Source organism: Zonotrichia albicollis, chromosome 9 (genome assembly GCF_047830755.1).
Source record: "Zonotrichia albicollis isolate bZonAlb1 chromosome 9, bZonAlb1.hap1, whole genome shotgun sequence".
Classification (NCBI taxonomy): domain Eukaryota; kingdom Metazoa; phylum Chordata; class Aves; order Passeriformes; family Passerellidae; genus Zonotrichia; species Zonotrichia albicollis.
In genome coordinates this window covers 10,300,357-10,322,738 of record NC_133827.1, presented here as the reverse complement: position 1 = coordinate 10,322,738, position 22,382 = coordinate 10,300,357, and the positions used below count along the sequence as shown (strand labels likewise).

Here is a 22,382-nt window from a genome sequence, read left to right as displayed (position 1 = left end):
GGGCTCTGAAAAGCCACTTCTGCTCCAGGAGCCTGACTGGGAAGCCATTGGCCCCAGCACCTTGGGGACAAGATACTAATGACAAAACTCTTCATGGCAGTAGAGCCAAGGCAGGGGCAGAGGAAAGGAGAGAGCCAGGCCCAGGGGACAGGGCTGCCATGGTGATGGCTGTGAGGCCACTGCCCCTGCAGCAGCCTGGCTGCCCTCAGCAGACATTCTGGCCAGAAGCGTTGTGAGGGCACCCAGCACAGCAGAGAACCCACACTACAGGAATTCTGTCCCTGGGGATGAGAGGGTTTCACTGGGTCAGGTTGCACAAAGTTCCTGCTCTTGGACAATTCCTGGGATGGGGAATCCACTTCTCTGGAAAATCAGCTGCAGTTTTGAGCCACCCTCATACTTGTAAAATATTTCCTCCTTCTAAGATATATAAATCCACCCTGATTCATTTTAGAGATATTGGCCCTTGTTCTGTCATTGCAAGATTGTGGAGAAAATAACTTTGATCACTATTTTTCCATTTTCACAGACCTTGGAGAAGACACAAAAATCTCCCAGGATGGGGTTTGGAGGCCTCATCACAAAACCAGCTGGAAGAGGCTAAGGGCTCTGGGCTCAGTGGTGTGCAGACTGAGGGTAGAATAGGAGCAGCCTGGGAGGGATGGAAGCGTGGTTTCAGAGAGGCTGGAGCTTTTTTTCCATAATGGGAAGGAGCCGGAAGAAGACCTAATAGCACCAAGGGCAGCTGGGGAGGCCCAGACTGGACACCAAGAGAAAAGAATTTCACTGCCAGGGCAGGGCTGTGGTGCAGCACTTCCCCAGCAGCAGCCTGGAGCAGCCCAAGGCTTTGTGTTTGCAGGGAGGGGCAGGCAGGAGGCAGAGCTGTCAGCATTGGAAGGGCCCAGCTAGGTTGGGCAGCCGGGGGATGCTGACAGCCTGCAGGGACAGAGGTGCAGGTTTGCTCAGCATCAGACACACCTTTCCCTTGCTTGTCCCCATCTGTCATCAATGCCACCTGTATTCTCCTCTACCTGGAACCTGGGGACACTTTCTCAGTCCTGTCCCTCAGATGAATCTATTTATATTATGAGAAATTTCAGTGTTTCAATCACTTTTGGAATTCCTCAGAAATTTCTGAGCACACTCTGAGGTACTGAGTCTGATGCAAAGAGCAGCAAAGCCCCAGAGGATCACTAAAGTCCCTGTGCTGTGTCTGTGCTGCTGAGCTGGGCCGGGCTCCTGGCCCAGAGGCAGCTCCTGGCAAGGGCAGCGCTGCAGAGAGACAGCTCGGGCCAGGAGCAGCTCCTGTGCACAGCCCAGCAGGGCTGGGGCACTGCCAGGGCCCCTCAGGGACACCAGCAGGGCACAGACAGAGCTCACAGGGGCTCAGCACTGGCAGGGGCTGTGGGATGTCCCAGAGGGGGCTGTGTCACAGCAGCACCTCTGGGGCTGTGTCATAGAGGCACAGAGCAGCTGGGATGTCAGCAGGGGCTGTGTAACAGCACAGAGTGGGTTGTGTGAGGTCACAGATTGGGCTATGACATCACAGACTTTTTTGTGTGAGGTCATCAAGCAGCTACACCATCATAGAGGGGATTCTGTGACATCACAGAGAAGGCTTTGACATCATGGCATGGCTGTATGACATCATAGAGAAGCCTGTAAGGTCAAAGTGTGTGCTGTGACATTACAGAATGCCAGTTTGACACTACAGACAGGATTTTTTGACAACAGAGATCTGGCTGTGACACCACAGAACAGACAATGACATCACTTGGTGCCTTTTTGACATCACAGAATCTTCTGTGACATCACAGCACAGCTGTATGACATCACAGAGTGATACCGCAGAGCTGGCTCTGAGACATCACAAGGGTGTGATGTGATATCCCAGAGTGGGCTGCGACTTCACAGGAGGCTGTGTGATATCAGAGGGGCTGTGTGACATCACAGGGGCTGTGTGAGGTCACTGGGGAGGTCACACTGCCCCGGCCCCCCTCACAGCTCCCCTCAGAGCAGTCCAACCCTGCTCATGCACAGCAGGGTCCCCCCCTGTCCCCCAGGGTCCCCCCGCCCCTGGCTGCGCAGCCTCCCCCAGAGGATGTTCCACGAGATCGATCCCAGAGCCTGACACGGGGACGGGGGCCGGGGCCCTGGGGGTGGCACAGGGGGACAGGGACCCCCCGGCAGCGTCCCCATGTCCCCCAGGGCCGGAGCCTGGGCCAGGGCTCCTTCACCCTGTTACAAACAAGGGTTGAGAGCGCTGAAAAATCCCCAGCAAGGGAGCAGCAAAAACCAGATTTAATATTAGGGACAGCACCACAGAGTTCCTTGGCAAGAGTTGCTCTGCCCCTGACTGGACACTTCAGGCACACCAAGGAAACAAAGCAACAACAAAAGCAAAGAAAATCCAGGCAGTCAAATCACAAATTAACCGAGAACTGCCCCTGTGTGTGTGTGTGTATGACACAAGGATAGTGAGGGCAAGGATAAAAGGAATATGGCCTAAAGCTTAAAAGAGCTCAAAGTTAACAGTACTTAACTTATACCGTAACCCTAACTGATGCCTTAAACTTCACAATTTAGCAAAAGAGCGGCACTTAACAGTATTTGACCTAACTTATAATGCATGACTTAGCAATTTACTAGAGTAACACTTAACAATATTTAACTTAGCTAATAACTTAAACAGAACAGCTTAGCAAAAGAAATACTCCAGCAGTATTTAACTTAGCTTAGACCTCGTGACTTAACATTACTTACTTATATCTGGATATCTGACTGACTCAGCTATCCAAGACTCTCCAACCCCTCAGAGAACAGCATTTCTGCCACATTTCCCCAGCACAGGCATTCCTGTGTGCACACAGACACCAAGAGTCAGTGCAAGGCACCTGTGAGAAATTCCCCTGAGGGCAGGCAATGCTCACTGTGGATCCTTTGGCATCTCCCCAGCAAAGGGCAAAGGGTTGAGCCTGGAGGAGTGGGGGGATCAGCCCAGGCTCTGTGGTTGTTCAGTATCCCCGAGTGCAGCAAACGGGAGAGTTCCCGGCTGGGAGAGGCCCCACTCAGAGGGAGTCGCTGGCCCAGGAGAGCTCCAAGGGCTCCTTTTGGAGCGCTCTTTGCAGGGCCCCAAGAGAAGGTCTCCAGTCCCAGCAATGGCTCATCCTGGCCACACTTGGCATCAACAGCTTTCTTTGGCAGTGTGAGAACAGGGATGTTGTGCCCCTGAGGGAACAAAAACAGTTCCCAGGGCTGCTCCTCCAGGAACTAGGAGCTGGTTGGGCAGCAGCAGTGCCTGGAGCAGACAGTGTTTGTGATGAGCTGCAGAGGAGCTGAGCCCAGGGGCTGTTGGCCAAAGCTGAGGCCCAAGGAGCATTTCTCAGCTGGCAGGGTGGCCTGAGAAGGGGAGGGAGGAATGCAGCAGAACAGGGCCATGGAACCAAGGGACCATTGTGACACTGTGGGCCCTGTAGGAGCAAGGGACCATTGTGAACACTGTGGGGCATTGTAAGACCAAGGGACCATTGTGACACGGTGGGGTCCTGTGAGACCAAGGGACCATTGTGACACTCTGGGGCCTCATGGAATCATGGAGAGCACTGTGACATTGCTGGGCCTCATTAAGCCAAGGGGACAGTACTGATGCTGTGGGGCTCCATGGAATGTAGGGATCATTGTGACACTGAGAGGCCCCATCAAACCAAGGGTCCTTTGTGACACCATGAGGCCTCATAGAATGATGGAGACCAATGTGACGCTTTGGGGTGTCATGGAACCAAAGGACCTTTGTGACACTGTGAGACCTCACGGAGCCAAAGGTCCATTGTGACATTGCAAGGCCTCATGGAACCATGGAGAGACCAATAAGGCACTTCACAACCTCATGGTTCCAAGGGTTCATTGTGACACTGCAGGGCAGCATGGAACCAAAGATCCAGGGTGACACAGAGGGGACTCCTGTCATCAGCGGTCCATTGTGACACTGTGGAGCCAAAGGAGACTTTTGTGACACTGCAAATCTCCAGGGTCTAAAGGTCCATTGTGACATTGCAGGGCACATGGAATATAGAAGTCATGTAACATTGTGGGGCCTGGGGAACCATGGAGACCATTGTGACAAGCAAGGCTCATGGAACCTTTGCGACCATTGTGACACTGCAGGGCCTTCTGGAACATGGGGGCCACTGTGACACTGTGGGACACCGTAGAAACAAGTCACCTTTATGGCACTGTGGGGCATCATGGATCCAAGGCACCACTGTGACACTGTGAGGCCCCACAATACCAAGGGAACACTGAGCAGGTCTGCCTGGTTTGGCCACCCAGGGGCCCCCTGACTGATCCAGCTGACCTTGGCATTTTGAGGGCCTCTTCTGCTATTGAAACGCTGGGGCTCCATACTTTCCCTTCTATGGAAAAGAACTCGTCTTCTCCTCCAGGCACCCATGGCCAGAATTGGGATTTTACCTCCAAACTTCCTTATATCCAGGGATTGTTCCAAAAGGAATATTGCCAGGACATGTCTGGCTGGCAATGGTTTCACAAGGATCACCTCTCTTCTATCCCGAAAACCCCTGGGAAGGCTCCATGCTTTCCTTCCTATGGGAAAGAACTGTCCTGCTTCTCCAGGTGCCCATGGCTGAGATTGGGGTTCCACCTCCAAAATTCCCTATATCCAAATACTGATCCCAGACAAAATCTGCCATTACTGGCAAGTCTTACTGGCCTTGGCCTAGTGAGGCTCTCACCTGCCTTCCAAACACTGGGGTCTGTGCTTTCCTTCCTATGGAAAAGAGCTGTCCTTCTCAGCCAGGTGACCCTGGCCAGAACTGTGGTTCCACCTCCAACATTCTCAATTGTGACAGACTGGAGGAGATTGTTTGCTCAAAACATTTCATGTGTGGGGGAGGAAGGGGCAGGTCCAGCCTTACCCTGCCCTGGAACACCAATCCTCCCAGAGCCTCTATTCCAGCCCAGCAGTGGCTGCCAGTCCCTGGCACAGCACAGGCAATGCTCCACAGTCACCTCTGCAGCCCCCAGCCCAGCTCCTGAGGGACCAAATGAGCCCAAGTCCCACCTGGGGGAAGGGCCCAGGAAGACCAAGGGGTATAGAAGGCTGACCACAAGGCAAGCACACATTTTGACCCTACCCCCTCTTGGAATTTCCATCAAAACACAGCTAAACTCCAGGGTTTAGTAGATGTGTGTGTGCTTCTTTAATTTTTTTGTTTCTTTCTCTCTTTCTGTGTCTTCTTCTAATTCCCTGCTCTTGCAAATTTTGATTAACATTCCATTAAACAGGCTTAGACATTGTCAAGATGAATGGGCCAAGTTAATGCAAAATGTTTTCTTGATTGATTGAATGCTATATTGAACTATTTGCCAAGTTTCTCTAATTTTCTAAAGTTGCCAGTAAAGTCTGTTTTGTTGTTTTGAGCTCCTCAGATTCTCTTCTTGGTACTTCTCCAGTGTGTCCAATTCAGAGAACACAAACATCTGTAATTCTTTTTAAATATCTCATTGAGAGAGTTGTTTGTGGAATGGGGGTCAGGCTTGTGTGTCCTGCTTGGCACAGCCCAGGCAGGGCTTTCCCAGCCACATTCCACACTCCATTTCCCAGCTGGAGTCGCTGCTGCCTCTGAGTTGTGCTGCCCCAGCCCCAGGGACGCTCTCCTTGTCTGCCCATTCCCCCATGGTCTCTGGGCAGGGATGGCCTCAGTGGGGGCTGCTGACATCCTCAGCACCTTGGAGGCTGCTGCTGAATTTTCCTGCTGCAGAGGCTTGTTCAGCCTTCAGCTCTTCAGTGCAGGAATTCAGTGTCCCAGGGCTCATTACCATTCAGAACACCTTAACAAGCCAAGACTCTGGGAATAATTTGATTTTAATTTTCAAATCTTTTGTGGTTAATTCAACAGATCTCAGTAGTATATAAAAAGTGTATGCATTATATTTAAAAAGACAGTGAGAATAATTTTTTTACGTCCTGTTTAGTTTTTTTCCCTGTTAATACATTGATATGTGAAATCTCCAATTGTCAATGAATCCAAGTACATCCTCATGCAGTTTGAGTAGATATGAAAATCAAGACCCTTCATGGCTGACAATCAATCAGACTCTGCCCCTACCCCCACCCCACCATTTCCCCCATCCAAGGCCTGGCACTCATAGCAGCCTTGTGCAAATCTGAGCTCCCTCCCACCCAGGCTGCACCTGCAGCTTTCAGCTCCTTGGTTCCAACTCCCACCTGCTTTCCTTGGAGAAGGAGCCGCCTGAGACACAGAGGGATGTTCATTTATTGCCAGCCATCAAAGCCAGGGGAAGGCACGGCTCCATGAAATGCAAAAGTCATTCCTCTGCTGGATATTAAATCTGCTTTCCACAGCAGACAGTCTCAGAGCAATGGAAAACGCCTTCTGTGCCCAGCACAGATCCCAAAGTCCCCCCAAACACTCCCTGCCCTGATTCTGCCCAGAATTGCTCTTTGCACACACGAGTCACACACTGAAGTCAGGAGCTCCCTCCATGCCCAGAGGGAGGAAAAGAGAGAAAGGGGAAGAAGAGCTCTCCTGTGCAGAGCCAAGGTCCAAGTGCAGCCCCTGCAGTGGGAGCCACAACTCATCAGGTTTGTGTCCTTTGGGCTCAGGGCCTGGTGACACTCAGAGGCACAGAAAGGTTTCTTGCCAACAAACACAAGTTGGACATTTGAACAGTTTAATAACCATCACAGCTCTCTATGATGTCCCTGCAGCCTCTGACATGTCCCCCATCCCCAAGGGATTTCTGTACAGCAACAATTTTAAACAAGGCATAAGGTAATTCTGTGATAGATAAAAACACAATTAAGATGATATTTATTATATATTTATTTGAACTTCAGAAATACTGGGCAATTTCTTCCAGCTCAAAGCATGAAGCCAGTCTGTTGAGAGACACTTGACTGACAAGAGAGCATCTAGAGGATGAAATCAGAGAGCAGTAGAAGTACATAGATCCACCTGCTGTAAAAGAAGAGATGTCCTTAGACATGGCCGTTTCAACAGAGGAGCTGAAAACACCTGAAGGAAAAGGGAGACGAAGTAATAAACAGAATATTGGTGACACCCGGAGAAGGGAAGATCAGTATTGCTCCTCCTGCCATCAGTACACCTCGAGGAAATTCCTGTTCCTGGTGGGAAAACTCTGCCAATTCTTAAAAGTACTCAAATTACCCAGATAATAAAGATTTGTTTGTATGTCATGAAATTAGAGTCTTTCATTAGCAAATTTGCAGATGATACTAAGCTGGAAGCATGTGTCGATCTGTTAGAGGGACGGAGGGCTTTGCAGAGGGACTTGGAATGGTTGGATGGATGGGCAGAATCTAATGGGATGAGGTTCAATAAGTCCAAGTGCCAAGTCCTGCACTTTGGCCACAATAACTCCCTGCAACATTATAGGCTGGGGCCGGTGTGGCTGGACAGTGCTCGGGTGGGAAGGGTCCTGGGGTTGCTGGTTGACTGTTGGCTGAACATGAGCCAGCAGTGTGCCCAGGTGGCCATAAGGCCAATGGCATCCTGGCCAGCATCAGGAATAGTGTGGCCAGCAGTAGCAGGGAGGTCATTCTTCCCCTGTACATGGCACTGGTGAGGCCACACCTTGAGTATTGCGTCCAGTTCTGGGCCCCTCAGTTTAGGAGGGACGTTGAGATGCTTCAGCGTGTCCAAAGGAGAGCAACAAGGCTGGTGAGGGGCTTGGAGCACAAGCTGTATGAAGAACGACTGAGGGAGCTGGGGTTGTTCAGCCTGGAGAAAAGGAGATTCAGAGGTGACCTTATCACCCTCTTCAACTTCCTGAAGGATGGCTGTGGTGAGCTGGGGGCCGGTCTCTTTCTCTAGGCAAGAACAGACGGAACAAGAGGACACAGTCTCAAGCTGCGCCAAGGGAGATATAGGCTAGAATTAGGGAGGAAGTTTTTTACAGAAAGAGTGGTGAAATACTGGAATCATCTACTCAGGGAGGTGATGGAGTCACCATCCCTCGATGTGTTTAAGGGAAGACTGGATGTGGCACTTGGTGCCATGATCTAGTTGAGGTGTTAGAATATGGGTTGGACTCGATGATCTTAAAGGTCTCTTCCAACCTAGAAATTCTGTGATTCTGTGAAACTAACAGGTATTAACACCTGTGCCACTTTCCAGGCAGACATCAGTTGTGTGCCCATGAACAGGTTGTGCCACTTGTGCCCTGAGGTGCCCAGCTGGGACTGGATCTCTTCGAGAGCACCTGAGGGAGAGCAGAGCACCTTTAGAGCTGCAGGTCCCTGACAGCCCTGCAGGGCTCCTGTCCCATCAACATCTGCTCTGCTCCAGTTTGAAACAGGCCCCAGCATGGTGCCGGGATCATCAGAGAGCTGAGGTGTGTGCTTGAATTCAATGCCCTCCCCATCCTGCAGCAGCCCTGCATTTCCCTCCTGCAGCCCTGGTCGCCAGCACAGCCATGGAGGCTCTTTGGGCTGTGAACTGTTCCTGCAGCCCCCAAGGGCAGCTGAGCTCTGCCTTTGGCACAGTCAGGCCAGGCCAGTGCAGGCCATGCTCAGCAATTGCTTGTATGTGCCAGGCCTTGCTGTCAGCCCCGGCAGCGGCTGCGTGGCCCCTTTGTGGCCCTGTGCTGCCCAGCCATGGTGGCCCAGCCCCTGTGCAGGCCCAGCCCAGGCCAGGAGCATTGTGGCTGGGAACGGCCCCTGTGCCGTGGTGCCCACAGCAGCCTCGGGGCTCTGTGCCCCAGGGGGCTCTGTGCCCCATGGCCTCCCTGCTGGGCAGCCTCTGCGAACTCCTGCAGAGCCCCTGGCACCTGTGGGGCTGCACAGACAGCCCTGCCCCGGGCTCTGCCGGCCTCTGGGCCAGCAGAGAGGCAGCCAGGGCTGGCCATGGCTGGGAACAGTCCCTGAGCCCCGCAGGAGAATGGAGCTGGGCCCCAGCCAAACTCAGCCCAGGCCAAAGCTGGGCTCAGCAGCCAGGGCTGCCAAGGGCTGGGCACAGAGGCTGGCACTGACAAATGTCCTGGGCCCCCTCTCTGCTCTGTCCATGCCACCAAGGGCACAGAGCAGCCTCCTCTCTGGGCCACTTGCCTGTTTGCAATGCCTTGCACAGGCGCTGGCCCTGCCACACAAGGCCTGGCCTGAGTCCTGCCCATGCACGCTCAGCCAGGCTGAGATGGACACTGATGGTTTCTGGGCCAGCCTCTCTGAGCCCAGCCCAGCTCCCTGCAAGCTCTGCCAGCTGCCCTGAGCTCTGGGCAGCACCAAGGGCCTCTCCCCAGCCCAGCCCAGCCGGCTCTGGCCCCACAGCTCTGCTCAGGCCAGGCTGCTCTGGGCCCTGCCCCACAGCCTCAGCCCCTGGCAAGGGCACAGCAGCAGCTGCAGCTGCCACAGGACTCAGCCCCAGCCATGGCGGAAGGTGCTTGGCCAAGGCCAAAGGAGGCTCCCTGGCTGCCCTGCTCCCCTCAGGCTGAGGTCCTGAGAGCTCTGCAGCCCCTGCTGCCATCCCATCTGCCCAGGGCATCACAAGAGCCCCGGCCTTGGGGCCCTCAAGAGCTGCTCCTGCTCCTGCTCCAGGCCCAGGGCCCATGCCAAAGCTGGGGCAGCCACAAAGCTGTGCCCGTTTCTGTTAATTGCTGCTCCCATGGGGATGGATCCTCAGCTACTTGGACGTTGCTGATGAATTTTATTACTCCAGAGATCTGTTCTTTTTTGAGCTCTTCAGTTCAGGAATTCAATGAAAAAGGCTCATAAACAATAGTGCAAAAACACCTGAAAAAAACCAGCCCCCGATAATAATAGAAGTTTTAAATTCTTCTGTGGTTAATTAGATAGATTTCAGAAGTGTATTCAAAGTGAATATCCTGTATTGAAATCAATGTAGAGAAAATAGTTTTGTCCTGTTTCCTTTCCTGGTTTATAGATTAGTATCAGCAATGTCCAATTGATATTGATCCCCTGCACCTTGTAATGCTGCCTGAATAAATAGGAAAATCAAAATCCTTCATGGCTGGCAATCAGTAACACTTTTTTCCCACCCCTCCCCACCATTTCCCTCATGCAACCCCTGCCACTCCTATGGATCAGGAATGGTGTTGCCAGCAGGAGCAGGGCAGGGATTCTTCCCCTGTGCTCAGCAATGCTTGGGCAGCACCTCGATGGCTGTGTCTAGTTCTGGGCTCCACAATTTAGGAAGAACATGGAGGGGCTGGAGTGTGTCCAGAGATGGGCAACAAGGCTGGAGCGGGATCTGGAGATCAAGAGCTTTGAGGAGTGGCTGAGGGAGCTGGGGTTGTTTATCCTGGAGAAGAGGAGGCTCAAGGGAGACAAGGTGCTGTCAGGGCACAGGTTGGACTTGATGATCTCCATGGCCTGTTCCACCCTTGCTGATTCTGGGATTCTCTGAAACCACCCTTGAAGCAGTTGCAGGAGGAGCCCTGCAACTCCTCTTCAGAAGCTCCAGCAGCCCAGGTCCCTCAGCCTCTCCTGCCAGCCCCAAAGCCCATCCTGTCAGTCCTGCTGAGCCTCTGCAGCTCCTCCTCACTGCCCAGAACAGGGAGCCCCAGAGCCAGACACAGCAGCCCAGATGTGCCCCCCTGGCCTGGGGTGCCTCTGGCAAGGGAGCAGCACCAGGCACTGCAGGAGCCTGCAGACAATTCCTGCAGCACTTATAGGATGATCCTGCTGCCCAAGGGGCGTTCCCATGGGGCCAAGTCAGGAACTGCAATGGGGAATGGAGCCAGAAAGGAAAGGGCAAACAGGGATGGGCTGTTTGCAGGGGAGGGAACAGGGGTGGGCAATAGGAAGAAATGTGCAGCAGGAAGAGGAAAGAAAGCAAAGGTGAAGCCAAGGAAATGCTCAGGGCAGTTTGGGGGTGGCTGCCAGGCAGCCCTGGCTCTGAGCAACAGCGTCTGCAGTAGCACAGGAAATTCCCAGCTGATGGGAACAAACTTTCTGGCTGACTGCAGAGGCCAGGACAAAGCTGAGTGGTTTCCCTGGTGTCCCCCAGCCCTTGCTGGCCCCAGGGGCTGATGGCATTTGTGCTCCCTCAGGTTCATGTCCCCACACCAACAGCATGGGGGTGCTCCTCCTGCTGTGTGCAATGCAAACAGGGGCTGCTGAGCCAGTGCTGCCGTGTCTGTGCCTGCAAGGATGGGGCACCTGTGTGAGCTGGGGGAGAGGCCAGGGCTGCAGAGAGGGGATGTTGTTGGCAGCTCCATGAGGACGCTCTGGGACGCTGCCCTGGGCTGTCCAGCGCACTGGAGATGGATCAGCCCCTGTTCTGCTGCTCCTTCCCGTCTGCCCCAGGGCCCTTGCAGAGCCCCAGCCATGCTGTTTGCCCCCAGCCTGCCCACGGCCAGCCTGGGGCTGCTCATGGGGGTTTTCTGTGCTGAGCATTGGCCTGGGCATGTTCTTGAGAGAGCCTGGGCAAGGAGCCTGGAGCCCCCAGGGCCTGGCCTGAGGTGTCAGTGCTGCCCCAGCAGTGCCCATTGCCTGTCCCTGCTGCAGCCCCAGCACTGCCACCCCCAGGGCTGTGCCCGGCCCCGAGAGCACTCAGGCCCTGCAGCAACACCAGGGCCACCAGGGCAGCCAAGGGAATCTAGACAGCCCTGGCAGCTTTTGTCTTGGAGCTACCTTTGGATATAAGGAATTTTGGAGGCGGATTCTCTGTTTTGGCCATGGATGCCTGGACTTGAAAGTGTTTTTTTCAATGGAAAGAAAAGAACGGGCCCCCAGTGTTTTGAAGGCACATGAGGAGTGGCCCCCAAGCGGCCAAGGCCAGCCAGAGCTGTCTGTCCTGGCAGGTTTCATATGGGAATAATCCTTGGACATAATCAAATTTGGAGGAGGAATCCCAATTTCAGCCTTGAACCCCTGGAGAAGGACAGTTCTTTCCTACAGGAAGGAATGCTCAGAATTCCAGGGTTTCAGGGGTTGATAAGAAGCAATTCTCAACATGCCAAGGCCAACTGGACCAGTTAAGCAGTCGCCAAGAGGCCCAGCCACCCACACCTGTTCCATGTTCTTGGATCCTTGGGGCCCTGAAGCATCAAAATTGCCCTTTGGTTCCATGAGGCCCTGTAGGATCACCACAGATCTTGCTTTCCATGAGGCCCAGTGATATAACAATGGTCTCCTTGGCTCTGCAGTGGCACAATGGCCCCTTGCTTTCCATGGGGCCTTGCAGTGTCCAAATGGTTTCCTTCTTGCCATGGGACTGCACAAGGCCACAATGGCCCCTTGCTTCCATGAGGTCACAGAGTCTCCAAATGGCCCCTTGGTTCCATTGGGTTCCCCTAGATCACAGTGGCCCCTTGGTTCCACCAGGCCTGGATGCGTTACACTGGCCCCTTGCTTCCATGGGGACCCACAGTGTCCCAATGGCCCCTTGCTCCCATGAGGCCCTGGGATGTCACAATGGTCTCATCGCTTCCACGAGGCCCGGCTGTTCCACAATGCCCTTGAAGTGTCACAATAGTCCCAGTGGTTTCCCCTGCTGGTTCACAGCAGCCTCCTTTATTCTGTAGTGTAACAATAGTATCCTTGGTTCCATGGTCAGAATGGCCCCATGGTCTCATGGAACCCCACAGCCCCTTATGGAGCTCCACAGCCCTTTATGGAGCTCCACAGCCCTTTATGGAGCTCCACAGTGTCACTTTGATCCCCTTGAGTCCATAAGGCCCTGCCATGCTACAAGGACCCCTTGGTTATACAAGGCCCTGCAGTGTCACAATGGCCCCTTGGTACCAGTGGTCCTGAAGTGTCCTAATGGTCTCCATGGTTCCATGACACCCCACAATGTCACAATGGACTTTTGGTTCCATGAGCTTTCCTACTGCCAAGAACAGTCTCCTTGGTTCTACAGTGTCACAATGGACCCTTTGCTCCATGAGGTTCAGTAGTGCAACATGGACGCCTTGATTCCATGAGGTTGTGCAGTGTCACAATGATCTCCCTGGTTCTGGGGCCCTGCTGTGGCTGCTGTGTAACAATGGATCTGTGGTACCATGAAGTTCCATAGTGTCACCATGGTCCCTTTGGTTCCACAAGGCCTTGCTGGGCCACAATGGCCCCTTGGTTCCATGAGGTTCTGTACTGTCAACAATGATTTCCTTGGTACTGCAGTCACAATGGATCCTTGGTTCCATGAGGGGCCTGGCCTCCCACAGCCCCTCACTGACCCTTATGGCCCATCATGGCCCCTCACAGCCCCTCATGGCCCCTCACAGTTCCCCATGGCCCCTCACAGCTCCCCATGGCCCCTCATGGCCCCTCACAGCCTCCCACAGCTCATGGCCCCTCACAGTTCCCCAAGATCCCTCACAGCCTCTCACTGGGGATGCCCTGGAAGAGAGAGAGAGAAACAGCAAGTGTTTCTCACAGAAGCATGTGAGAATTTTTAGGGTATGGTAGGGATGTGAGAACTTGTTAAGTATAAACAATCTGCAGGTGGTGTTGTTCTACTTTGTCTTTCTGTTTCTCTAGAAAAACCGCACGGTTCTCTTGAATAAAACCTTCTTTCACTCTCTCTACGCAACTGCCTCCTGCCTGTTGCTGTCACATTCTCGACTCAAGAGTGACACCTCACAGCCCCTCGCGGCCCCTTGCAACCCCTCGTGGCCCCTTGCAACCCCTCACAGCTCGCCATGGCCCCGCACAGCCCCAGACGCGGGGCTCCTCCCAGAGGAGAAGGTGTCGGGCCCTGCTTGTTCTCCTTTCATTTCAGTCCTTTCACAGCCACGAGTGCAGAAAGGCTGAAATGGAGCCTTTCCCCAACGTTTCCCTCGGGGTTAACTGCGGGCTGAAGCTCTGTGCTGGCCCCAGCCCCAGCACCACCATCCCTGCAGCCGCCAGGCCTTTGCTGTCCCCCCGTGTCCGTTCCCTGTCCCCGAGTCCCGCCCGGCTCTGGCAGCAGCAGCAGCCGCAGCGCAGGGGGCGCCGGCCTGGCCCAGCCGGGGCTCCCGGCCAGGAGCAGCAGCAGCGCCGGCCCCTTCCCGCCTGCTCCTGCCTCGGCTCCCAAGGGCTTTTTCCAGCTCAATTCTGGAGCACAGCAACCAGCACCCACACACAGCCCTGACTGCTCAGGGCCTGCCTGTGCTGCCCTGAGCCAGCCCTCAGAGGAAGAAAGGATTGAATGCCAGCGCTGTTTCCAGCTCTGTTTGACTCAACCTGAGGTGACAGCAGGAGGCTGCTGGTGCCTCTGCCTTGGGAATTGCAGATCACGGCTGCTCTTGGCCCTCTTCTGCTGGCAACCTGAATTTTATCCATAAAAATGCAAGTGCCTCTTTCAGTTGGTGCTATCCACGGTGCTTTCATGACAGTGAAGTCAGTATTTTTGTCACAGGCATAAAGATCAGCAGATACTGGAATGCTCACCAGCCCTTGAACACTAAGATGAGAGGAATTAAAGCTTCACAGGCCACATTTGCAGGGCTCAAACAGAGCCCTGTTGCTGGCACTGTTGAAATAGAATAAGCTGAGAGAGGCTGTCACAGAACTCGCCTCTGCAGTGTGGAGTTAAATTAAAAAATCAACCAGGAGAAGCAGAAACCAGAACTTCTAAACTTGATTCATTGCTCCTTCCCAGCAGCAGGAAACGCAGATGCCCAGAGGTGGTTTGCACTGCTGCTGCCCCCAGTTTGAGCCCAGGCTCTGCCCAGTCCCAGCAGGAACCTGAGCCCAGCCCAGGGAGCTCAGTGCACACAGGGCCAGGCCCAGAGCCCCGGGCACGGCCGCCCATTGCGGGGCAGTGGCGCAGACGGAATGTCCTGCGGCCCAAACCTCCTGCTCCTGCCACACAGCGCCAGCCTTCTCCCCCTCCTCCTCCTCTCCCAGCACGGCACAAATTCCAGCTCGGAGGAGGCTTCCCCAGACAGCACGCCAGCTCCTGTTCCAGTTGAATGTCTCTACAGAGAAACAGGGCATCTTTCAGCCACTTCCACAAGCTCAGGCTTCGCACTTCATGGGGAATCTGGGATGCAAATGGCCAGAAAGAAAGCCAAAGGCCAAGGGAATGGATTATAGATTACTGAAAAAAAGTCACCCATCTTCCAGTCAAGGTTTACCAAGGCATTTCCTGCATTTCTTCTTTTCAGATTCTTTCAGTTGGCTGCTCTGGGAAGTCCAGCTTGTACTGGTGCTTTATCATGAACTGATTGTGCTCTTGATTTACGCACCAAGACACCAAATGTGGAATCACCTATATGGAACTGTTATGAATGATCAATCGAAAGCCAAATTATAAAAAATCTGAAAAGATTTCTTTATCTTTTTCCGCTACTAAAATATGGTCTTCAAAACCACCACAGCCAAAGAGACAGTGTCGAGCCCGGGGGTGGTGCTGGGTGAACCTGGATCCCACCTCTATTGCATCGGACCCTCCACCATTCACGAGAGCCGCTTCTTGTAGGACTGCTTTATACAGTTTATTATGCCTGAGCAAAGAAGTCCCAGTTTCTTTTGTAACTCTGCATATTCATAGTTGGTTCTTTCACTGGGCAGAGCTGGACAATCGCCATTTCCTTGTTGATAGTCAGCACTGACCGGATTCAGGGAAGTCACGTATTCACACGTATCTTTCTGGCGACTTTGGCTATCTTGATCGATGTTATCAACAGGGCAATGATCACTCTTAGGCGTCTTCCAATGACATGACTATGTCTCAGGATAATGGTGATCATCGCACTGGGTGTGATCGTTATCTGGCCACCTTCAGGAATTTTGGAATTTGAATAGATGCCTGCCTCTCAGGCTGCTTGTGGTCATAGACTTGTTTGGATTTTGCAATCTTAATGAAATACATGCTTTTCTGGCATGAAGTATTTCCCAACATACATTGCAACATCACTACAATCTCACAGAAGAAGGCAATCATACAGATCAGTGTATGGTCAAATTGCCCCCTAATTCTCATAAAGTCCATCTACTCTGCACACCCTTACTTTGTATTTTTGTTTCTCAGTCTGCACAGAACTGAGAGCTGCAAGAAAAAGAAAAAGAAATATGAACAGGTATCCCTTCGGTAAGGGAAATACTGGACTGTCAGGAACTAAAAATAATTGATAGCATCTGTATCAGGCAATTTTTTTACCCTCTACCAGTGTCCATTTCAGGCATCCTGTTAGCATGACCTAGGATTTTGCAGCTAAATGCAATGGGCTGCAATTTGAGAGGCCTACAAGAAAAAAAACTTATCAGACTTCCCCCCCCCACCCCCAAGTGACAGGTGCAAATTACAAAATGAAAGGGCCTACAGAAATTTAAAATTTTCTAATTTTAGAAAAATATAGTATTAGCATCAGATTCCAAGGGCACAGAGATATAGGAGCAGCAAGGAAATGTTCCCAGAAATGTTTTCTAGCCTGAAGAGACAAGCTAGCCACAGGAAGGGGAGAGAGCCACTTCTTTTAAAATGTGTGAATTACTGAATGCAAGAGCCATTGGCCCTTTCAGCTTCCGTTTTTAACAAAAAGTAAGCTATTATCTTGTGTTTATGAAGACTTTAGTTGGACTTCAATGTTTTTGAGACAGCTTCTGAGCAAAATACAAAGAAACTACATTACATATTAGTAAATGCAGCATCTAGAATAACAACTAAATAGTCCTATCTCATAGTTAAATGTTCAGTTCTTCATAAATTGTGATTAAGACCATGAAATGCAGTCCCTAATCCAGTTAAATCCAACCTACACCTCAGATTTGCTTGTGTAACTAATATTTTCCACTCCTCTCCCTATCCCTTCTCTCACCACAGTCCTCAAGCCCTCAGCCAGGCACAAGCCAACTTGTCACCTCAACTGCTGTTAGCAATCACCAAGTACCTGTTGGTAATTACCTGAGCACCTGCCCCACCCACAGGTCCCTGGCTGCTGGGAGAACAGGTCTGAAGTACAGACCCAAACACCATCACCCCCCACCAAAAAAAAAAAAAGAATAAAACTTTTCTAAATAATTTGAGACTAGTAAAAGATCAGGACATGGAGGGATTTGTTTATCCCCTTTAGGCCAATCAAGAAAAGGTTTATAGCCTTCTCTGGAAAGGGAAGACTGGGGGGTTTTTGTTGAAGCAGAAGCATGTTTTATCAGCCCAGTTTCCTTCCTCATTTGTTCCTGCTGCCCAGAAGGCCATTCACTAGGCCTATATATAAATATCTCTGTCAGAAAACACATCTACAGGAGTGCATGACTTACACTGGTGCGATTTAAAACATAGTTTTTATTGTACAGAAATGCAAAAATCTGTTCTAGGAGAGGCATATCTTGTGGAACTGTAAGGACCTTGACAGCACATCTGCTACCAAAGCAAACAATTCCTGCTCTGCAGTGGCTTAAGCGGGCTGAGATGGAAGAGTTTCTTCATCAATGCATAAACCACAACAAAGTAGTGGCGAGAAGCCTTTTTTCCAAGTCTGACTGAAGGTTTGGGAAGCAGGTCTGCCTGCAGAGGGCACACAGAAGCATGACACGTTTGCCTACTGTGCGCCTACAATTTCTACACCATCATATCACTACTTGGTCACTGAGCAAGCTGACAGTGTATGACAGGTTATCCATCCTGCATAGAAAGTCACAGAGAGAAGAAGAGAGGAAGAAAACACAGAAGATGACAATGCAAAAGAAGTTGAAGAAATGTGGCAAGGATTGAGCATTAAGGGACAGAAATAAGAAGAGACCATACCCTTGAACTGTAAAGTCCTGTCAGGAAACTGCAAGTACTTGCATATATGAGTTCACCACCCGGACTTGCATGCTTCTCCACATTACCATTATTTCAAAAATTTTGCTTCCTGGACAAGCTGCCAGGTTTCCAGTACCAGTCCTAGCTCCCTTCCAGCAGTCTGCATCTGAGCAGGGAGTTGAAAATAGATCAGGGATTACCTTTTACACTGTAAGCATTCAAGACAGCCAAAGAACTTTGAGGAAAAAGGCCATACTGAGTGCCCAGGACAAAGAGATCTTTAGAAATTGGAAGAAGGAAGTATTGATTGAGGGTCACAGTTATGTTGAGGTTTAGCCTTTCAAAGGTTTGTTGCTTTTCTATTGAAAACTGCAGGTGAGAAAGCCTAGGCAGAAAAGGGAAGGAGAAGCTATGTGAACAAACCCATAGCTGTACACAAGGACAGAAGCAGATTTCTTCTTCCCCAGGCTGAAGAGAGTGGTTTTATTATTTGAAAAACAAAAGCCAAACTACCCCAAGTCAAATATATATTTTCCCACTACATTTAGATATTACAACAATAAAAATGCAGTATAAAACTACTGCAGTAAATTAGTCAGTTAGGAACAACAAACAGGGCACATGTTAATAGTATCCATATCTATCTTTGGAAAGATGAGCAATTACAATCTGCATCCCAGCTCATGCTCAGTATTTACTACAATCTCAAATAACAATAAAGTCAAACACAACAGATGACTGATGTTCCTACCTTCTGCTTTCCAAACAGAGTTTTAAAAGATAGTTTATTGCAAAATCAGTCTCAAGTATGTTCAAGGCCTTGGGAGCTCTCTAAGTTTAATTAACATCACACATATAGAATCCATTTTAATATTTGTGTAAAGCCAATATTATAATATTATAATTTGTATATAACCATCTATTTGTAATATTGCTGAAAGAAGGCACACTTTTCTAAATATCTACTGGCTTTGGTAACTGCTAAATGTAATGTAGATTGAGCTGTACTACTGTTTACTCGTCTTTCTGTTGCACAGAAATCTTGGATACTTTAGTGCGTACATCTGTAATTCTGACATTTTCTGAAATTAAAGTGAGAGGAGAAATGGGCTAAATTCAGGTACCTAAAGTTACATTGTCAACATTTGCAGACATAAATCAAATACACAAGGAAAACTTTTATATGGGAAGAATGCCAGAGCAAATTAAAATATGTATTGATAAGAATAATCAACACAGTAGAAATGCAGAGCATCTGCACCATAGGAGAGAGTGTATAAAATCACACTCTGCATCAAGAGAACATAAATCATATTTCTTCACAGCCTTATCCCTTTGCATGCCCCTCTGCAAAGTGCAAGGGGCCTCAAGGACTGGAGGAAACGCAGGGAGTCAAATGGAGACACTTGTACCTGTCTCACTGGGGGCTCCTGGGGAAGCAGTTTCCTTGGGAATCCAGCCCCTCTCTGCCAAGGGCCCTTCCCCAGATGTGTACATTTCCTGGGGAAAACCAACATACCCTTAAGTGCATGGTGCAGAGGTTCAGGGACATCAAAACATAACCAATATGATCCAGTGAAGCTAAATTTATTATTCCTACAAAGACTCTATTTATAATAAATCTCTACTGTCCACATGTCTCTAGCTAATACATGATTGGTTAATCCTAGCTGTTCACACGTCTAAAATAGAATGCTGATTGGATCACCTAATTTTTTACGCATCTTGCTGGGGTTGTCTGGCCTACCCATGACTCACTTTCCCAAGCTTGCTGACAAACTTGCTGAGTCCTGATGACTCTTCTTCTTGTGTCTTTTTCGAGGACATACTGAGCCCAATTCTGAATATGTCCATAATTCATTCTTTGTGAACTTGTTCATTGTCCATTATTACAAGCAGGCTGGATTGTGCATCGGTTGAATACGGCCACTCTCATGCAAAAACTCCTCCTCCATTCTGTCTCTGAGCCAGCATTTGAGCCGGTTAAACAAAATCCTCCTTCTCATGCTGTAAAGAATGTGGAATTAGAGTTGGAATGTGACCCTGAAATAGAAGCAGCTCAGAAAACTACAGTAGAAAAAAGTTAGTCCAGAAGCTATTGTAGAAGGGACTTTTCTCTCCAATGATGTAGAAGCTTTTCGTGTAGTAACTAATGCTGCAAGTAGAGTTTGAAAAGCTTTTGATTGGAAGATTTTAGAAAAATTGAGAGCTGCAATTTCACAATTTGGTTGAAAATCCCAACTTGCACAGTCACTTCTGCAGTATATTTTTCCATCTAACACATTAATTCCAGCTGATGTGCATATCGTAATAAGACTTAGAATGCCACCCTATAAGCAGGTGATGTTTCATAAAAGCTGGGAGGAAAAGTGTGCTCAAGAAGCTGCAAGACCTAGAGTGCAGGGTGATCCTCTGTATGGTTCAACAGCTCAACAGTTACTTGGAAAGGGGCCTTGGGCTACTGCCACTGCCCAGGCTAGGAGCATTGATCAAGTCTTACAGATGAGCCAACAACTAGCATATAATGCTGTCCTTGCACTTACAGATAAATTACACACTATGTCTTTTACATAAATTCACCAAAGAAGAATGAAGACTTTGATAAATTTGTACACAAATTGCATGAAGCTATCTATAATCATTCTGATTTGAATTCAGACACAATGATACAATTGTATGGACTTTGGGATCATTGCTCCATTCCAAATGGCTTTCCCTTCAGTCACAAGAGCCTTCCATCTCTTCCAAAAACTGCCTGCTGAAACTCTTCTGCTCCCTTCCAAATCAGTTCACTACTCCAGCATAACCCTTGAAGCACAGACAGACGAATCTTCAACTAATTATAGTTGAAAAGAAGGGTATTTATTGCACCGCTGGGCACATGTGAACTAGTTTCCAAAGACACGTGCAAGGAGTTGCAGACTCCTGCTCTCTATTTCTACAGAAAAGGTTTTACATTAGGTTTCTATGGACCCATAGTACATAATTATTACCCGCCTGCTTCGCATTTTTATCAGCTGAATATCTATAACAGCTGCGCAATTGTACTCCCTTAACTGGGTTGGTGGGATTTTGAAATGAGGGAGTGGTTGTATGGGAGGAAGAAAGCCGTCTTCCTCATGGTGAACTCTTCTCTCATGGCCAGTTGGCAAGACCTTTTGACCTGCTCATGGTCCAAGCCTCTCCTGACTATTCAATTATTCTTAAGGCAAGGTACTTCTATGGTCTCTGCTTCTTCACAATTGCTTCCTCTATTCCTGTCACTCCTAGCTTTATGATCCTAATATATTTGGTACTCTTTACCTAAGGTATGTGATTTCTGCTAGCTGTATTACTAACTTAGCTTCTTACCTCATTTTAAAATCTTAACTAAAATATGCAATATTCTACTATCCCAATTCTATTCCCAGCTGGCCCCTCGACTCATCCTCCCTATTCAATTATCCTAATTACATTTTCAGCTAACCCCTTGACACACGTCAGGCACATCCCCGACTGCCTCTCTCCCAGCAGCTCAGAGCTGCATTGCACAGTGCTTGCTGTGCGCCAGAGAGCACAAAGCAGGCTGGCCTGGTGGGCCTGAATATTTCTGCCAAACACTCTGCATCTCACACCTTTGCTCTGGCTCAGTGCAGAACTGCAGGATTGCAGGCGCTTCCTCCCAGAGCTGCGTGAGGCGCTGGCTCCTGCAGATGGGCCCTGCCAAGCTGTCCCTGCCTCACGCTGGCCTCGCTTTCCTGGCACAAGTGCCGGGCCTGAAGGAGCTGCCCTATGCTCCAGCCTGCCGAGCAGCCCGGCTCCCTGCCCCGGTGCCCAGAGTGCTGCACACACTGCTGGCCTTTGCCAGGAATTGCAGGGCAGCCGGCAGAAGAGGAGGAATCCTCAGCCAGCCCAGCGGCCCGCGGCTGCCCTTGGCCTTTCCCTGCTCCTGGGCACACTGCAGACGGCCAATGCCTCCAGGCCGGGCTGTGCCCAGCACGGCTGCGCTTCCCCTCGGCAGCAGCCAGCTGCCACCTGGGCTCTGAGAGCCGAGGATTCACCCGCTCCCAGCAAGAGGCACCCAGGGCCCGGCTGCTGCCTCTTGCAGCTCCAAGGGCCTCCTTCCAGCTCCAAGGGCCTCCTTCCAGCCTGCCTCTGCCGGGGCTCAGGCTGCTCCGGCCTCTGCCGGGGCTCTGCTGGGGCTCTAGCCCGGGCAAGGCCGGGCCCGCTCTCACCTCACAGGCGCTGACAGCTCTGCACCACAGGAGACCTTCCCGAGCACCCTCTCTGATCTTTCTGCTTTCTCACTTGAGCAAGGCTCTCCTCTAGCCAAAGAGATTATTGCATTTAGGGGTACAAATCCAAGTGGCAGGAACCCCAATGCTCTCCAGTCACAGCTGATGGCCTGCATCTGCACAGGGTGTTTGGGCTGCCTCATTCTTATTTTGGTTTTGCCTTCAAATGCCATTGCCCTTTCTGCCTCAACTAGAAATACCACAGCTGTGCCACAACCAGCCAGTGGCTCATATTCCAAAGGCAGTGCGGTCTGGAGAGGATGAATGATATGAAGTCCCCTCTTCACTTATAAAACCATACAAAAGAAGCCATATGTGTGACTTAGCACCAATAAAAAACCATTGGTATTTCAGAAGGAAATGTTGAATTTTCTGAAGAGGTCAGAAGGAGGAGAATCTTCCAAGTGAGTTG

General features: G+C 50.5%; 1 protein-coding gene across 1 annotated transcript in view; it reads right to left on the bottom strand.

The window, feature by feature from the left end:
- The window catches only part of LOC141730023 (serine/threonine-protein kinase pim-1-like), a 354,289-nt gene that overhangs the window by 135,314 nt on the left and 196,593 nt on the right, over positions 1–22,382 (bottom strand). The window lies entirely within an intron of this gene.